This window comes from Toxotes jaculatrix, chromosome 12, assembly GCF_017976425.1.
Source record: "Toxotes jaculatrix isolate fToxJac2 chromosome 12, fToxJac2.pri, whole genome shotgun sequence".
NCBI classification, from domain to species: domain Eukaryota; kingdom Metazoa; phylum Chordata; class Actinopteri; family Toxotidae; genus Toxotes; species Toxotes jaculatrix.
In genome coordinates, this window is record NC_054405.1 from 20,031,858 (window position 1) to 20,051,862 (window position 20,005).

The window sequence follows — 20,005 nt, forward strand, 5'->3', positions numbered from 1 at the left end:
GAGTGAGTAGAAAACACACATAAATATATGCCCTGCAGTACAGTTAATTCACAAACAATAAAACCTATATCTGAGGTCTTTAACTAAAGATTAGGAGTTATTATAAGGCCAGGAGAAAATCATCTGCTGATACTGAAAAGAAGAAGAAGAAGAAAAGAGGAAGAAGAAGAAGAAGAACTTTATTGTCACTGCACACAAGTTACAGCGAAATTTTGTTTGGCAGCAATCTCTAGTAGCAGCTTGCGGTCAGGTGTTTATAAAGGTAATAAATATGTTGAAAAAATAAATACAATACAATAAAATAAATAAATATAAAATAGATAATAAAATCTCTGTATCTACAATATACAATATAAATATACTGTAGTATATCTAGATGGCATGAAAAACAGCGTTAGTGTTCCATCAGCTGCCTTTTCACAGCCATGGGGAAAAATCTGTGCTTTTGGCGCGGGCCCCAATGACTCTGAGTCTGCCAGAGGGGAGGCTGCTGAACAGTGAGTGTCCTGGGTGAGTGGGGTCCCTGCGGATCTTTGTGGCCCGTCGAAGGAGACAGCTCGAGTAGATCTTGTCCAGATGGGGAAGTGGGGAGCCTACAATCCACTCGGCCGTCTTAATGACCCGCTGCAGCTGTTTTTTTCTCTGCTGCGGTGCAGCTGGCGTACCACACCGTACAGGTTAGCACACTCTCTACCGTGCAATGGTAAAAGTTTTTCAGGAGCGGTGGAGGGAGTTTGTTCTTTCTTAGCGCTCTCAGGAAAAACTGGACAGTTTTTTGGACTTTTTTTTACCTTATAAAATGAAGTAGGGGCAGGGGCGGGCTTAGGTTGAAATTCAGCCCAGGAGCTTGGTTTGGAGAGGCCTTTTAACCGATCGCTCGATGGACGCAAGTGGAACTGTGATTTTAACATGAATACTTTGTTTGCAATATGAAAACAATCTAATGATATACATGATATACAGTCAGTAGAGTGTACTAAAGTAAGCTACATATGCTATTCATACTCAAACACTATGTTTATTTAAAAATTAAAACTATTGTGTGTGTGTGTGTGCAGTGTTGGGAAGGATACTTTCAAAATGTATTCCGTCACAGAATATGCCCAAAAAAGTAATTTGTAATGTATTCCATTACATTACTCAATCTGAGTAACGTACTCTGAATACTTGGATTACTTCCACATTGAATTGCATTTTATAAATGTTTTGCATGATTAAAAAAGAGAAAAATTGACCAATTTTACCTTTGTTTCTTTATTTACTCAGCAGAGAAAATAGAACATTAAATAACAAAAATTATATTCAACAATATTATGTTTCTGTACAGAATTTACTGTTACATATAACATTTTTACACTGAGTGACTGTGCGTAGGTGTTGAAAAAATCTAACTGCTGTGTAAGCTAACACACGCTAATTTTAGCTGACGTTAGCAAACATGTCGTACAGGGCTAGTGAGACTGCTTCAACGGCTCTGGGGCTAATAAATCAACAGTTAAGTCGCACATCAACTTAGCAGGTGATACTATCATTAAATAGCAAGATGACCAGTAAAACTACAGTAGATGCCAACCTCTGGCGAATTAAAATGAAAGATGCTTCTACAGATTGGAGGTGGAGTCTTTGGGTGCTGACAGAAGGCTGTTTGCTGGTAAGCAGAGGTTGCACTGCACAGTTATATTTCGTTCTCCCTCCTTCTTCAATGTGAAATGCTGTTTGAATTCCCAAGACAGAAACGCGTTCCTGTCTCGGCTCTGTTTTGCCGCCTGCGGCTCAAGCTCTTGCTCCTGGTGCTCCTCGTCCGACTACATTCTGACCGACTGATCAGGCAAATAGCTAGTTTATTTACGTTTGTTTTCGTGGAGTCTGGGCTTTTGGGAAATGCATCAGGTTGCCTTAGTTTATTTAGAGAATAAATATAAACTGGTGAAACAGAAATATCGTCACGTAATCCATTGATTTCAACTATGTAACTGTATTCTGAATACTATCTATTTAAGCTGTAACTGTAATGGAATACAGTTACTCATAATTTGTATTCTGAATACGTAACGCCATTACATGTATTCCGTTACTCCCCAACATTGTGTGTGTGCGCGGAGAAAAGAAGGAAAAATTCTGTTCAATTTGGTAGCATGAAAACATGGAAAAGAATATGCTTTGTGTGTTCCTTGCATGTGGTTTTGTTCAAATAAAAGCAATTAAGTGTGTATGTGGGTGTGTGTCTGTGGCTTCTTTCTTAATTTACCCTGCTCGTCTTTCTTGTTTTCTGTTGACAGTTTGATGACTGACTGAGCGGCTGAGCCAATGATGTTTCAGTACAAACAGGGATCAGCTCAAATTGGGAGGGGCCGTTTGTATCCCCCTTAATATGCAAAATATTAGTTTCACCCAGTCCAGTGGTGTGGAATCATCCCAGTCTAATGTTCATAGACCTAAAAACACAGACGTAGCACCTGTGACGTCACCCATTGGTTTTGGGGAGTCGGTTTTGTGACCAAACCATGGGCATTTGAGCTGCGCCATCTTGGATTTTAGTGGGAGTGTACCATATTTGGCAGAGAGGCGGTCACTCTACGGGTCAGCCGGCCGAGAACCCCCCCACTTAGCTCAGAGCAACCGAGCTAGGATAATGCGAATCAGCTAATCAACTAGGCTAACAAGCTAAAAAAAAGTCAAAATTTTTTTGGACCTCAAAATGTCATAAAAAACGTCATAGTATAGTAAGGCGTAAAAATCGGCCAAAAATAGTCAAAATTTTTTTGGACCTCAAAATGTCATAAAAAACGGCATACGGCCGTAAGGCGTCAAAATCGGCCAAAAAAAGTCTAAATTTTTTTGGACCTCAAAATGTCATAAAGAACGTCATAGTATAGTAAGGCGTCAAAATCGGACCAAAAAAGTCAAAAAAATTTTTGACCTCAAAATGTCATAAAAAACGTCATAGTACAGTATGGCGTCTTTTTCGGCCAAAAAAAGTCAAAATTTTTTTTGACCTCAAAATGTCATAAAAAACGTCATAGTATAGTAAGGCGTCAAAATCGGACCAAAAAAGTCAAAAAATTTTTTGACCACAAAATGTCATAAAAAACGTCATAGTATAGTAAGGCGTCAAAATCGGACCAAAAAAGTCCAAAATTTTTTTGACCTCAAAATGTCATAAAAAACGTCATAGTATAGTAAGGCGTTTTTTTCGGCCAAAAAAAGTCAAAAATTTTTTTGACCTAAAAAAGTCATAAAAAACGTCATAGTATAGTAAGGCGTTTTTTTCGGCCAAAAAAAGTCAAAATTTTTTTTGACCTCAAAAAGTCATAAAAAACGTCATAGTATAGTAAAGCGTCAAAATCGGCCAAAAAAAGTCAAAATTTTTTTTGACCTCAAAATGTCATAAAAAACGTCATAGTATAGTAAGGCGTTTTTTTCGGGCAAAAAAAGTCAAATTTTTTTGGACCTCAAAAAGTCATAAAACACGTCATAGTATAGTAAGGCGATTTTTTCGGCCAAAAACAGTCAAAAAAATTTTTGACCTCAAAAAGTCATAAAAAACGTCATAGTATAGTAAGGCGTTTTTTTCGGCCAAAAAAAGTCAACATTTTTTTTGACCTCAAAATGTCATAAAAAACGTCATAGTATAGTAAGGCGTCAAAATCGGGCAAAAAAAGTCAAAATTTTTTTTGACCTCAAAAAGTCATAAAAAACGTCATAGTATAGTAAGGCGTTTTTTTCGGGCAAAAAAAGTCACAATTTTTTTTGACCTCAAAATGTCATAAAAAACGTCATAGTATAGTAAGGCGTTTTTTTGGCCAAAAAAAGTCAAAATTTTTTTGGACCTCAAAATGTCATAAAAAACGTCATAGTATAGTAAGGTGTTTTTTTCGGCCAAAAAAAGTCAAAATTTTTTTGGACCTCAAAATGTCATAAAAAACGTCATAGTATAGTAAGGTGTCAAAATCGGCAAAAAAAAGTCAAAATTTTTTTGGACCTCAAAATGTCATAAAAAACATCATAGTATAGTAAAGCGTCAAAATCGGCCAGAAAAAGTCAAACTTTTTTTGGACCTCAAAATGTCATAAAAAAACGTCATAGTATAGTAAGGCGTCAAAATCGGCCAAAAAAAGTCAAAAAATTTTTTGACCTCAAAATGTCATAAAAAACGTCTTAGTATAGTAAGGCGTTTTTTTCGGGTAAAAAAAGTCAAAATTTTTTTTGACCTCAAAAAGTCATAAAAAACGTCATAGTATAGTAAGGCGTTTTTTTCGGGCAAAAAAAGTCAAACATTTTTTTGACCTCAAAAAGTCATAAAAAACATCATAATATAGTAAGGCGTCAAAATCGGCCAAAAAAAGTCAAAAATTTTTTGGACCTCAAAAAGTCATAAAAAACGTCATAGTATAGTAAGGCGTTTTTTTCGGCCAAAAACAGTCAAAAATTTTTTGGACCTCAAAATGTCATAAAAAACGTCATAGTATAGTAAGGCGATTTTATCGGCCAAAAACAGTCAAAAAAATTTTTGACCTCAAAATGTCATAAAAAACGTCATAGTATAGTAAGGCGTTTTTTTCTGCCAAAAAAAGTCAAAAATTTTTTTGACCTCAAAATGTCATAAAAAACGTCATAGTATAGTAAGGCGTTTTTTTCGGCCAAAAAAAGTCAAAAAATTTTTTGACCTCAAAAAGTCATAAAAAACGTCATAGTATAGTAAGGCGTTTTTTTCGGCCAAAAAAAGTCAACATTTTTTTTGACCTCAAAATGTCATAAAAAACGTCATAGTATAGTAAGGCGTCAAAATCAGCCAAAAAAAGTCAAAATTTTTTTGGACCTCAAAATGTCATAAAAAACGTCATAGTATAGTAAGGCGTCAAAATCGGGCAAAAAAAGTCAAAAATTTTTTTGACCTCAAAAAGTCATAAAAAACGTCATAGTATAGTAAGGCGTTTTTTTCGGCCAAAAAAAGTCAAAAATTTTTTTGACCTAAAAAAGTCATAAAAAACGTCATAGTATAGTAAGGCGTTTTTTTCGGCCAAAAAAAGTCAAAATTTTTTTTGACCTCAAAAAGTCATAAAAAACGTCATAGTATAGTAAAGCGTCAAAATCGGGCAAAAAAAGTCAAAATTTTTTTTGACCTCAAAGAGTCATAAAAAACGTCATAGTATAGTAAGGCGTTTTCTTCGGCCAAAAAAAGTCAACATTTTTTTTGACCTCAAAAAGTCATAAAAAACGTCATAGTATAGTAAGGCGTTTTTTTCGGCCAAAAAAAAGTCAACATTTTTTTTGACCTCAAAATGTCATAAAAAACGTCATAGTATAGTAAGGCGTTTTTTTCGGCCAAAAAAAGTCAACATTTTTTTTGACCTCAAAAAGTCATAAAAAACATCATAGTATAGTAAGGCGTTTTTTTCGGCCAAAAAAAGTCAAGTTTTTTTTTTACCTCAAAATGTCATAAAAAACGTCATAGTATAGTATGGCGTCAAAATCGGACCAAAAAAGTCAAAAAAATTTTTGACCTCAAAATGTCATAAAAAACGTCATAGTATAGTATGGCGTTTTTTTCGACCAAAAAAAGTCAAAATTTTTTTTGACCTCAAAATGTCATAAAAAACGTCATAGTATAGTATGGCCTTTTTTTCGGCCAAAAAAAGTCAAAAAATTTTTTTGACCTGAAAATGTCATAAAAAACGTCATAGTATAGTAAGGCGTCAAAATCGGACCAAAAAAGTCAACATTTTTTTGACCTCAAAATGTCATAAAAAAAGTCATAGTATAGTAAGGCGTCAAAATCGGCCAAAAAAAGTCAAAATTTTCTTGGACCTCAAAATGTCATAAAAAACGTCATAGTATAGTATGGCGTTTTTTTCGACCAAAAAAAGTCAAAATTTTTTTTGACCTCAAAATGTCATAAAAAACGTCATAGTATAGTATGGCGTTTTTTTTCGGCCAAAAAAAGTCAAAATTTTTTTTGACCTACAAAAGTCATAAAAAACGTCATAGTATAGTAAGGCATTTTCTTCGGCCAAAAAAAGTCAAAAATTTTTTTGACCTCAAAATGTCATAAAAAACGTCATAGTATAGTAAAGCATCAAAATCGGGCAAAAAAAGTCAACATTTTTTTGGACCTCAAAATGTCATAAAAAACGTCATAGTATAGTAAGGTGATTTTTTCGGCCAAAAACAGTCAAAAAAATTTTTGACCTCAAAATGTCATAAAAAACGTCATAGTATAGTAAGGCGTTTTTTTCTGCCAAAAAAAGTCAAAAATTTTTTTGACCTCAAAATGTCATAAAAAACGTCATAGTATAGTAAGGCGATTTTTTCGGCCAAAAACAGTCAAAAAAATTTTTGACCTCAAAATGTCATAAAAAACGTCATAGTATAGTAAGGCGTTTTTTTCTGCCAAAAAAAGTCAAAAATTTTTTTGACCTCAAAATGTCATAAAAAACGTCATAGTATAGTAAGGCGTCAAAATCGGCCAAAAAAAGTCAACATTTTTTTTTAACTCAAAAAGTCATAAAAAACGTCATAGTATAGTAAGGCGTTTTTTTCGGCCAAAAAAAGTCAAAAAATTTTTTGACCTCAAAATGTCATAAAAAACGTCATAGTATAGTAAGGCGTTTTTTTCGGCCAAAAAAAGTCAAAAAATTTTTTGACCTCAAAATGTCATAAAAAACGTCATAGTATAGTAAGGCGTTTTTTTCGGCCAAAAAAAGTCAAAAATTTTTTTGACCTCAAAATGTCATAAAAAACGTCATAGTATAGTAAGGCGTTTTTTTCGGCCAAAAAAAGTCAACATTTTTTTTGACCTCAAAAGGTCATAAAAAACGTCATAGTATAGTAAGGCGATTTTTTCGGCCAAAAACAGTCAAAAAAATTTTTGACCTCAAAAAGTCATAAAAAACGTCATAGTATAGTAAGGCGTCAAAATCGGGCAAAAAAAGTCAAAATTTTTTTTGACCTCAAAATGTCATAAAAAACGTCATAGTATAGTAAGGCATTTTTTTCGGCCAAAAAAAGTCAAACATTTTTTTGACCTCAAAAAGTCATAAAAAACGTCATAATATAGTAAGGCGTCAAAATCGGCCAAAAAAAGTCAAAAATTTTTTTGACCTCAAAAAGTCATAAAAAACGTCATAGTATAGTAAGGCGTTTTTTTCGGCCAAAAAAAGTCAAAAAATTTTTGGACCTCAAAATGTCATAAAAAACGTCATAGTATAGTAAGGCGTCAAAATCGGGCAAAAAAAGTCAAATTTTTTTGGACCTCAAAATGTCATAAAACACGTCATAGTATATAGTAAGGCGTTTTTTTCGGCCAAAAAAAGTCAAAAATTTTTTTGACCTCAAAATGTCATAAAAAACGTCATAGTATAGTAAGGCGATTTTATCGGCCAAAAACAGTCAAAAAAATTTTTGACCTCAAAAAGTCATAAAAAACGTCATAGTATAGTAAAGCATCAAAATCGGGCAAAAAAAGTCAACATTTTTTTGGACCTCAAAATGTCATAAAAAACGTCATAGTATAGTAAGGTGATTTTTTCGGCCAAAAACAGTCAAAAAAATTTTTGACCTCAAAATGTCATAAAAAACGTCATAGTATAGTAAGGCGTCAAAATCGGCCAAAAAAAGTCAACATTTTTTTTGACCTCAAAAAGTCATAAAAAACGTCATAGTATAGTAAGGCGTTTTTTTCGGCCAAAAAAAGTCAAAAAATTTTTTGACCTCAAAATGTCATAAAAAACGTCATAGTATAGTAAGGCGTTTTTTTCGGCCAAAAAAAGTCAAAAAATTTTTTGACCTCAAAATGTCATAAAAAACGTCATAGTATAGTAAGGCGTTTTTTTCGGCCAAAAAAAGTCAAAAATTTTTTTGACCTCAAAATGTCATAAAAAACGTCATAGTATAGTAAGGCGTTTTTTTCGGCCAAAAAAAGTCAACATTTTTTTTGACCTCAAAAGGTCATAAAAAACGTCATAGTATAGTAAGGCGATTTTTTCGGCCAAAAACAGTCAAAAAAATTTTTGACCTCAAAAAGTCATAAAAAACGTCATAGTATAGTAAGGCGTCAAAATCGGGCAAAAAAAGTCAAAATTTTTTTTGACCTCAAAATGTCATAAAAAACGTCATAGTATAGTAAGGCATTTTTTTCGGCCAAAAAAAGTCAAACATTTTTTTGACCTCAAAAAGTCATAAAAAACGTCATAATATAGTAAGGCGTCAAAATCGGCCAAAAAAAGTCAAAAATTTTTTTGACCTCAAAAAGTCATAAAAAACGTCATAGTATAGTAAGGCGTTTTTTTTCGGCCAAAAAAAGTCAAAAAATTTTTTGACCTCAAAATGTCATAAAAAACGTCATAGTATAGTAAGGCGATTTTATCGGCCAAAAACAGTCAAAAAAATTTTTGACCTCAAAAAGTCATAAAAAACGTCATAGTATAGTAAAGCATCAAAATCGGGCAAAAAAAGTCAACATTTTTTTGGACCTCAAAATGTCATAAAAAACGTCATAGTATAGTAAGGTGATTTTTTCGGCCAAAAACAGTCAAAAAAATTTTTGACCTCAAAATGTCATAAAAAACGTCATAGTATAGTAAGGCGTTTTTTTCTGCCAAAAAAAGTCAAAAATTTTTTTGACCTCAAAATGTCATAAAAAACGTCATAGTATAGTAAGGCGATTTTTTCGGCCAAAAACAGTCAAAAAAATTTTTGACCTCAAAATGTCATAAAAAACGTCATAGTATAGTAAGGCGTTTTTTTCTGCCAAAAAAAGTCAAAAATTTTTTTTTACCTCAAAAAGTCATAAAAAACGTCATAGTATAGTAAGGCGTTTTTTTCGGCCAAAAAAATTCAAAATTTTTTTTGACTTCAAAAAGTCATAAAAAACGTCATAGTATAGTAAAGCGTCAAAATCGGCCAAAAAAAGTCAAAAAATTTTTTGACCTCAAAATGTCATAAAAAACGTCATAGTATAGTAAGGCTTTTTTTTCGGCCAAAAAAAGTCAAAATTTTTTTTGACCTCAAAAAGTCATAAAAAATGTCATAGTATAGTAAAGCGTCACAATCGGGCAAAAAAAGTCAAAAATTTTTTTGACCTCAAAAAGTCATAAAAAACGTCATAGTATAGTAAGGCGTTTTTTTCGGGCAAAAAAAGTCAACATTTTTTTTGACCTCAAAAAGTCATAAAAAACGTCATAGTATAGTAAGGCGTTTTTTTCGGCCAAAAAAAGTCAACATTTTTTTTTACCTCAAAAAGTCATAAAAAACGTCATAGTATAGTAAGGCGTTTTTTTCGGCCAAAAAAATTCAAAATTTTTTTTGACTTCAAAAAGTCATAAAAAACGTCATAGTATAGTAAAGCGTCAAAATCGGGCAAAAAAAGTCAAATTTTTTTTTGACCTCAAAATGTCATAAAAAACGTCATAGTATAGTAAGGCGTTTTTTTCGGCCAAAAAAAGTCAAAATTTTTTTGGACCTCAAAATGTCATAAAAAACGTCATAGTATAGTAAGGTGTCAAAATCGGCAAAAAAAAGTCAAAATTTTTTTGGACCTCAAAATGTCATAAAAAACATCATAGTATAGTAAAGCGTCAAAACCGGCCAGAAAAAGTCAAACTTTTTTTGGACCTCAAAATGTCATAAAAAAACGTCATAGTATAGTAAGGCGTCAAAATCGGCCAAAAAAAGTCAAAAAATTTTTTGACCTCAAAATGTCATAAAAAACGTCTTAGTATAGTAAGGCGTTTTTTTCGGGTAAAAAAAGTCAAAATTTTTTTTGACCTCAAAAAGTCATAAAAAACGTCATAGTATAGTAAGGCGTCAAAATCGGGCAAAAAAAGTCAAACATTTTTTTGACCTCAAAAAGTCATAAAAAACGTCATAATATAGTAAGGCGTCAAAATCGGCCAAAAAAAGTCAAAAATTTTTTGGACCTCAAAATGTCATAAAAAACGTCATAGTATAGTAAGGCGTTTTTTTCGGCCAAAAAAAGTCAAAAAATTTTTTGACCTCAAAATGTCATAAAAAACGTCATAGTACAGTAAGGCATCAAAATCTGCCAAAAAAAGTCAACATTTTTTTTTACCTCAAAAAGTCATAAAAAACGTCATAGTATAGTAAGGCGTTTTTTTCGGCCAAAAAAAGTCAAGTTTTTTTTTTACCTCAAAATGTCATAAAAAACGTCATAGTATAGTAAGGCTTTTTTTTTCGGCCAAAAAAAGTCAAACTTTTTTTTGACCTCAAAAAGTCATAAAAAACGTCATAGTATAGTAAAGCGTCAAAATCGGGCAAAAAAAGTCACAATTTTTTTTGACCTCAAAAAGTCATAAAAAACGTCATAGTATAGTAAAGCGTCAAAATCGGGCAAAAAAAGTCAAAATTTTTTTGGACCTCAAAATGTCATAAAAAACGTCATAGTATAGTAAGGCGTCAAAATCGGCCAAAAAAAGTCAACATTTTTTTTTACCTCAAAAAGTCATAAAAAACGTCATAGTATAGTAAGGCGTTTTTTTCGGCCAAAAAAAGTCAAAATTTTTTTGGACCTCAAAATGTCATAAAAAACGTCATAGTATAGTAAGGCGTCAAAATCGGGCAAAAAAAGTCACAATTTTTTTTGACCTCAAAATGTCATAAAAAACGTCATAGTATAGTAAGGCGTTTTTTTCGGCCAAAAAAAGTCAACATTTTTTTTGACCTCAAAAAGTCATAAAAAACGTCATAGTATAGTAAAGCGTCAAAATCGGGCAAAAAAAGTCAAAATTTTTTTTGACCTCAAAAAGTCATAAAAAACGTCATAGTATAGTAAGGCGTTTTTTTCGGGCAAAAAAAGTCAAAAATTTTTTTGACCTCAAAATGTCATAAAAAACGTCATAGTATAGTAAGGCGTCAAAATCGGCCAAAAAAAGTCACAATTTTTTTTGACCTCAAAATGTCATAAAAAACGTCATAGTATAGTAAGGCGTCAAAATCGGCCAAAAAAAGTCAACATTTTTTTTTACCTCAAAAAGTCATAAAAAACGTCATAGTATAGTAAGGCGTTTTTTTCGGCCAAAAAAAGTCAACATTTTTTTTACCTCAAAATGTCATAAAAAACGTCATAGTATAGTAAGGCGTTTTTTTCGGCCAAAAAAAGTCAACATTTTTTTTGACCTCAAAAAGTCATAAAAAACGTCATAGTATAGTAAGGCGTCAAAATCGGGCAAAAACAGTCAAAATTTTTTTTGACCTCAAAAAGTCATAAAAAACGTCATAGTATAGTAAGGCGTTTTTTTCGGCCAAAAAAAGTCAAAAATTTTTTTGACCTCAAAATGTCATAAAAAATGTCATAGTATAGTAAGGCGATTTTATCGGCCAAAAACAGTCAAAAAAATTTTTGACCTCAAAAAGTCATAAAAAACGTCATAGTATAGTAAAGCATCAAAATCGGGCAAAAAAAGTCAACATTTTTTTGGACCTCAAAATGTCATAAAAAACGTCATAGTATAGTAAGGTGATTTTTTCGGCCAAAAACAGTCAAAAAAATTTTTGACCTCAAAAAGTCATAAAAAACGTCATAGTATAGTATGGCGTTTTTTTCGGCCAAAAAAAGTCAAAAATTTTTTGACCTCAAAATGTCATAAAAAACGTCATAGTATAGTAAGGCGTTTTTTTCGGGCAAAAAAAGTCAAAATTTTTTTTGACCTCAAAAAGTCATAAAAAATGTCATAGTATAGTAAAGCGTCACAATCGGGCAAAAAAAGTCAAAAATTTTTTTGACCTCAAAAAGTCATAAAAAACGTCATAGTATAGTAAGGCGTTTTTTTCGGGCAAAAAAAGTCAACATTTTTTTTGACCTCAAAAAGTCATAAAAAACGTCATAGTATAGTAAGGCGTTTTTTTCGGCCAAAAAAAGTCAACATTTTTTTTTACCTCAAAAAGTCATAAAAAACGTCATAGTATAGTAAGGCGTTTTTTTCGGCCAAAAAAATTCAAAATTTTTTTTGACTTCAAAAAGTCATAAAAAACGTCATAGTATAGTAAAGCGTCAAAATCGGGCAAAAAAAGTCAAAATTTTTTTTGACCTCAAAATGTCATAAAAAACGTCATAGTATAGTAAGGCGTTTTTTTCGGCCAAAAAAAGTCAAAATTTTTTTGGACCTCAAAATGTCATAAAAAACGTCATAGTATAGTAAGGTGTCAAAATCGGCAAAAAAAAGTCAAAATTTTTTTGGACCTCAAAATGTCATAAAAAACATCATAGTATAGTAAAGCGTCAAAACCGGCCAGAAAAAGTCAAACTTTTTTTGGACCTCAAAATGTCATAAAAAAACGTCATAGTATAGTAAGGCGTCAAAATCGGCCAAAAAAAGTCAAAAAATTTTTTGACCTCAAAATGTCATAAAAAACGTCTTAGTATAGTAAGGCGTTTTTTTCGGGTAAAAAAAGTCAAAATTTTTTTTGACCTCAAAAAGTCATAAAAAACGTCATAGTATAGTAAGGCGTCAAAATCGGGCAAAAAAAGTCAAACATTTTTTTGACCTCAAAAAGTCATAAAAAACGTCATAATATAGTAAGGCGTCAAAATCGGCCAAAAAAAGTCAAAAATTTTTTGGACCTCAAAATGTCATAAAAAACGTCATAGTATAGTAAGGCGTTTTTTTCGGCCAAAAAAAGTCAAAAAATTTTTTGACCTCAAAATGTCATAAAAAACGTCATAGTACAGTAAGGCATCAAAATCTGCCAAAAAAAGTCAAAATTTTTTTTGACTTCAAAATGTCATAAAAAATGTCATAGTATAGTAAGGCGTTTTTTTCGGCCAAAAAAAGTCAACATTTTTTTTTACCTCAAAAAGTCATAAAAAACGTCATAGTATAGTAAGGCGTTTTTTTCGGCCAAAAAAAGTCAAGTTTTTTTTTTACCTCAAAATGTCATAAAAAACGTCATAGTATAGTAAGGCTTTTTTTTTCGGCCAAAAAAAGTCAAACTTTTTTTTGACCTCAAAAAGTCATAAAAAACGTCATAGTATAGTAAAGCGTCAAAATCGGGCAAAAAAAGTCACAATTTTTTTTGACCTCAAAAAGTCATAAAAAACGTCATAGTATAGTAAAGCGTCAAAATCGGGCAAAAAAAGTCAAAATTTTTTTGGACCTCAAAATGTCATAAAAAACGTCATAGTATAGTAAGGCGTCAAAATCGGCCAAAAAAAGTCAACATTTTTTTTTACCTCAAAAAGTCATAAAAAACGTCATAGTATAGTAAGGCGTTTTTTTCGGCCAAAAAAAGTCAAAATTTTTTTGGACCTCAAAATGTCATAAAAAACGTCATAGTATAGTAAGGCGTCAAAATCGGGCAAAAAAAGTCACAATTTTTTTTGACCTCAAAATGTCATAAAAAACGTCATAGTATAGTAAGGCGTTTTTTTCGGCCAAAAAAAGTCAACATTTTTTTTGACCTCAAAAAGTCATAAAAAACGTCATAGTATAGTAAAGCGTCAAAATCGGGCAAAAAAAGTCAAAATTTTTTTTGACCTCAAAAAGTCATAAAAAACGTCATAGTATAGTAAGGCGTTTTTTTCGGGCAAAAAAAGTCAAAAATTTTTTTGACCTCAAAATGTCATAAAAAACGTCATAGTATAGTAAGGCGTCAAAATCGGCCAAAAAAAGTCACAATTTTTTTTGACCTCAAAATGTCATAAAAAACGTCATAGTATAGTAAGGCGTCAAAATCGGCCAAAAAAAGTCAACATTTTTTTTTACCTCAAAAAGTCATAAAAAACGTCATAGTATAGTAAGGCGTTTTTTTCGGCCAAAAAAAGTCAACATTTTTTTTACCTCAAAATGTCATAAAAAACGTCATAGTATAGTAAGGCGTTTTTTTCGGCCAAAAAAAGTCAACATTTTTTTTGACCTCAAAAAGTCATAAAAAACGTCATAGTATAGTAAGGCGTCAAAATCGGGCAAAAACAGTCAAAATTTTTTTTGACCTCAAAAAGTCATAAAAAACGTCATAGTATAGTAAGGCGTTTTTTTCGGGCAAAAAAAGTCAAAATTTTTTTTGACCTCAAAAAGTCATAAAAAATGTCATAGTATAGTAAAGCGTCACAATCGGGCAAAAAAAGTCAAAAATTTTTTTGACCTCAAAAAGTCATAAAAAACGTCATAGTATAGTAAGGCGTTTTTTTCGGCCAAAAAAAGTCAACATTTTTTTTGACCTCAAAAAGTCATAAAAAACGTCATAGTATAGTAAGGCGTTTTTTTCGGCCAAAAAAAGTCAACATTTTTTTTTACCTCAAAAAGTCATAAAAAACGTCATAGTATAGTAAGGCGTTTTTTTCGGCCAAAAAAAGTCAACATTTTTTTTTACCTCAAAAAGTCATAAAAAACGTCATAGTATAGTAAGGCGTTTTTTTCGGCCAAAAAAATTCAAAATTTTTTTTGACTTCAAAAAGTCATAAAAAACGTCATAGTATAGTAAAGCGTCAAAATCGGGCAAAAAAAGTCAAAATTTTTTTTGACCTCAAAAAGTCATAAAAAACGTCATAGTATAGTAAGGCGTTTTTTTCGGCCAAAAAAAGTCAAAATTTTTTTTGGACCTCAAAATGTCATAAAAAACGTCATAGTATAGTAAGGCGTCAAAATCGGGCAAAAAAAGTCACAATTTTTTTTGACCTCAAAATGTCATAAAAAACGTCATAGTATAGTAAAGCGTCAAAATCGGGCAAAAAAAGTCAAAATTTTTTTTGACCTCAAAAAGTCATAAAAAACGTCATAGTATAGTAAGGCGTTTTTTTCGGCCAAAAAAAGTCAAAAATTTTTTTTACCTCAAAATGTCATAAAAAACGTCATAGTATAGTAAGGCGTCAAAATCGGCCAAAAAAAGTCACAATTTTTTTTGACCTCAAAATGTCATAAAAAACGTCATAGTATAGTAAGGCGTCAAAATCGGCCAAAAAAAGTCAACATTTTTTTTTACCTCAAAAAGTCATAAAAAACGTCATAGTATAGTAAGGCGTTTTTTTCGGCCAAAAAAAGTCAACATTTTTTTTACCTCAAAATGTCATAAAAAACGTCATAGTATAGTAAGGCGTTTTTTTCGGCCAAAAAAAGTCAACATTTTTTTTGACCTCAAAAAGTCATAAAAAACGTCATAGTATAGTAAGGCGTCAAAATCGGGCAAAAACAGTCAAAATTTTTTTTGACCTCAAAAAGTCATAAAAAACGTCATAGTATAGTAAGGCGTTTTTTTCGGGCAAAAAAAGTCAAAATTTTTTTTGACCTCAAAAAGTCATAAAAAATGTCATAGTATAGTAAAGCGTCACAATCGGGCAAAAAAAGTCAAAAATTTTTTTGACCTCAAAAAGTCATAAAAAACGTCATAGTATAGTAAGGCGTTTTTTTCGGCCAAAAAAAGTCAACATTTTTTTTTACCTCAAAAAGTCATAAAAAACGTCATAGTATAGTAAGGCGTTTTTTTCGGCCAAAAAAAGTCAACATTTTTTTTTACCTCAAAAAGTCATAAAAAACGTCATAGTATAGTAAGGCGTTTTTTTCGGCCAAAAAAAGTCAACATTTTTTTTTACCTCAAAAAGTCATAAAAAACGTCATAGTATAGTAAGGCGTTTTTTTCGGCCAAAAAAATTCAAAATTTTTTTTGACTTCAAAAAGTCATAAAAAACGTCATAGTATAGTAAAGCGTCAAAATCGGGCAAAAAAAGTCAAAATTTTTTTTGACCTCAAAAAGTCATAAAAAACGTCATAGTATAGTAAGGCGTTTTTTTCGGCCAAAAAAAGTCAAAATTTTTTTTGGACCTCAAAATGTCATAAAAAACGTCATAGTATAGTAAGGCGTCAAAATCGGGCAAAAAAAGTCTAAATTTTTTTTGACCTCAAAATGTCATAAAAAACGTCTTAGTATAGTAAGGCGTTTTTTTCGGGTAAAAAAAGTCAAAATTTTTTTTGACCTCAAAAAGTCATAAAAAACGTCATAGTATAGTAAGGCGTCAAAATCGGGCAAAAAAAGTCAAACATTTTTTTGACCTCAAAAAGTCATAAAAAACGTCATAATATAGTAAGGCGTCAAAATCGGCCAAAAAAAGTCAAAAATTTTTTGGACCTCAAAATGTCATAAAAAACGTCATAGTATAGTAAGGCGTTTTTTTCGGCCAAAAAAAGTCAAAAAATTTTTTGACCTCAAAATGTCATAAAAAACGTCATAGTACAGTAAGGCATCAAAATCTGCCAAAAAAAGTCAAAATTTTTTTTGACTTCAAAATGTCATAAAAAATGTCATAGTATAGTAAGGCGTTTTTTTCGGCCAAAAAAAGTCAACATTTTTTTTTACCTCAAAAAGTCATAAAAAACGTCATAGTATAGTAAGGCGTTTTTTTCGGCCAAAAAAAGTCAAGTTTTTTTTTTACCTCAAAATGTCATAAAAAACGTCATAGTATAGTAAGGCTTTTTTTTTCGGCCAAAAAAAGTCAAACTTTTTTTTGACCTCAAAAAGTCATAAAAAACGTCATAGTATAGTAAAGCGTCAAAATCGGGCAAAAAAAGTCACAATTTTTTTTGACCTCAAAAAGTCATAAAAAACGTCATAGTATAGTAAAGCGTCAAAATCGGGCAAAAAAAGTCAAAATTTTTTTGGACCTCAAAATGTCATAAAAAACGTCATAGTATAGTAAGGCGTCAAAATCGGCCAAAAAAAGTCAACATTTTTTTTTACCTCAAAAAGTCATAAAAAACGTCATAGTATAGTAAGGCGTTTTTTTCGGCCAAAAAAAGTCAAAATTTTTTTGGACCTCAAAATGTCATAAAAAACGTCATAGTATAGTAAGGCGTCAAAATCGGGCAAAAAAAGTCACAATTTTTTTTGACCTCAAAATGTCATAAAAAACGTCATAGTATAGTAAGGCGTTTTTTTCGGCCAAAAAAAGTCAACATTTTTTTTGACCTCAAAAAGTCATAAAAAACGTCATAGTATAGTAAAGCGTCAAAATCGGGCAAAAAAAGTCAAAATTTTTTTTGACCTCAAAAAGTCATAAGAAACGTCATAGTATAGTAAGGCGTTTTTTTCGGGCAAAAAAAGTCAAAAATTTTTTTGACCTCAAAATGTCATAAAAAACGTCATAGTATAGTAAGGCGTCAAAATCGGCCAAAAAAAGTCACAATTTTTTTTGACCTCAAAATGTCATAAAAAACGTCATAGTATAGTAAGGCGTCAAAATCGGCCAAAAAAAGTCAACATTTTTTTTTACCTCAAAAAGTCATAAAAAACGTCATAGTATAGTAAGGCGTTTTTTTCGGCCAAAAAAAGTCAACATTTTTTTTACCTCAAAATGTCATAAAAAACGTCATAGTATAGTAAGGCGTTTTTTTCGGCCAAAAAAAGTCAACATTTTTTTTGACCTCAAAAAGTCATAAAAAACGTCATAGTATAGTAAGGCGTCAAAATCGGGCAAAAACAGTCAAAATTTTTTTTGACCTCAAAAAGTCATAAAAAACGTCATAGTATAGTAAGGCGTTTTTTTCGGGCAAAAAAAGTCAAAATTTTTTTTGACCTCAAAAAGTCATAAAAAATGTCATAGTATAGTAAAGCGTCACAATCGGGCAAAAAAAGTCAAAAATTTTTTTGACCTCAAAAAGTCATAAAAAACGTCATAGTATAGTAAGGCGTTTTTTTCGGCCAAAAAAAGTCAACATTTTTTTTGACCTCAAAAAGTCATAAAAAACGTCATAGTATAGTAAGGCGTTTTTTTCGGCCAAAAAAAGTCAACATTTTTTTTTACCTCAAAAAGTCATAAAAAACGTCATAGTATAGTAAGGCGTTTTTTTCGGCCAAAAAAAGTCAACATTTTTTTTTACCTCAAAAAGTCATAAAAAACGTCATAGTATAGTAAGGCGTTTTTTTCGGCCAAAAAAATTCAAAATTTTTTTTGACTTCAAAAAGTCATAAAAAACGTCATAGTATAGTAAAGCGTCAAAATCGGGCAAAAAAAGTCAAAATTTTTTTTGACCTCAAAAAGTCATAAAAAACGTCATAGTATAGTAAGGCGTTTTTTTCGGCCAAAAAAAGTCAAAATTTTTTTTGGACCTCAAAATGTCATAAAAAACGTCATAGTATAGTAAGGCGTCAAAATCGGGCAAAAAAAGTCACAATTTTTTTTGACCTCAAAATGTCATAAAAAACGTCATAGTATAGTAAAGCGTCAAAATCGGGCAAAAAAAGTCAAAATTTTTTTTGACCTCAAAAAGTCATAAAAAACGTCATAGTATAGTAAGGCGTTTTTTTCGGCCAAAAAAAGTCAAAAATTTTTTTTACCTCAAAATGTCATAAAAAACGTCATAGTATAGTAAGGCGTCAAAATCGGCCAAAAAAAGTCACAATTTTTTTTGACCTCAAAATGTCATAAAAAACGTCATAGTATAGTAAGGCGTCAAAATCGGCCAAAAAAAGTCAACATTTTTTTTTACCTCAAAAAGTCATAAAAAACGTCATAGTATAGTAAGGCGTTTTTTTCGGCCAAAAAAAGTCAACATTTTTTTTACCTCAAAATGTCATAAAAAACGTCATAGTATAGTAAGGCGTTTTTTTCGGCCAAAAAAAGTCAACATTTTTTTTGACCTCAAAAAGTCATAAAAAACGTCATAGTATAGTAAGGCGTCAAAATCGGGCAAAAACAGTCAAAATTTTTTTTGACCTCAAAAAGTCATAAAAAACGTCATAGTATAGTAAGGCGTTTTTTTCGGGCAAAAAAAGTCAAAATTTTTTTTGACCTCAAAAAGTCATAAAAAATGTCATAGTATAGTAAAGCGTCACAATCGGGCAAAAAAAGTCAAAAATTTTTTTGACCTCAAAAAGTCATAAAAAACGTCATAGTATAGTAAGGCGTTTTTTTCGGCCAAAAAAAGTCAACATTTTTTTTGACCTCAAAAAGTCATAAAAAACGTCATAGTATAGTAAGGCGTTTTTTTCGGCCAAAAAAAGTCAACATTTTTTTTTACCTCAAAAAGTCATAAAAAACGTCATAGTATAGTAAGGCGTTTTTTTCGGCCAAAAAAAGTCAACATTTTTTTTTACCTCAAAAAGTCATAAAAAACGTCATAGTATAGTAAGGCGTTTTTTTCGGCCAAAAAAATTCAAAATTTTTTTTGACTTCAAAAAGTCATAAAAAACGTCATAGTATAGTAAAGCGTCAAAATCGGGCAAAAAAAGTCAAAAATTTTTTTGACCTCAAAAAGTCATAAAAAACGTCATAGTATAGTAAGGCGTTTTTTTCGGCCAAAAAAAGTCAAAATTTTTTTTGGACCTCAAAATGTCATAAAAAACGTCATAGTATAGTAAGGCGTCAAAATCGGGCAAAAAAAGTCTAAATTTTTTTTGACCTCAAAATGTCATAAAAAACGTCATAGTATAGTAAGGCGTTTTTTTCGGGCAAAAAAAGTCAAAAATTTTTTTGACCTCAAAATGTCATAAAAAACGTCATAGTATAGTAAGGCGTCAAAATCGGCCAAAAAAAGTCACAATTGTTTTTGACCTCAAAAAGTCATAAAAAACGTCATAGTATAGTAAGGCTTTTTTTTCGGCCAAAAAAAGTCAAAAATTTTTTTTACCTCAAAAAGTCATAAAAAACGTCATAGTATAGTAAGGCGTTTTTTTCGGCCAAAAAAAGTCAACATTTTTTTTTACCTCAAAAAGTCATAAAAAACGTCATAGTATAGTAAGGCGTTTTTTTCGGCCAAAAAAAGTCAACATTTTTTTTGACCTCAAAAAGTCATAAAAAACGTCATAGTATAGTAAGGCGTTTTTTTCGGCCAAAAAAAGTCAACATTTTTTTTGACCTCAAAAAGTCATAAAAAACGTCATAGTATAGTAAGGCGTTTTTTTCGGCCAAAAAAAGTCAACATTTTTTTTGACCTCAAAAAGTCATAAAAAACGTCATAGTATAGTAAGGCATCAAAATCGGCAAAAAAAAGTCAAAATTTTTTTGACCTCAAAATGTCATAAAAAACGTCATAGTATAGTAAGGCGTCAAAATCGGGCAAAA

General features: G+C 31.0%; 1 protein-coding gene across 1 annotated transcript in view; it reads left to right on the forward strand.

Moving 5' to 3' along the window:
- The window catches only part of coro6 (coronin 6), a 52,461-nt gene that overhangs the window by 10,819 nt on the left and 21,637 nt on the right, over positions 1–20,005 (forward strand). The window lies entirely within an intron of this gene.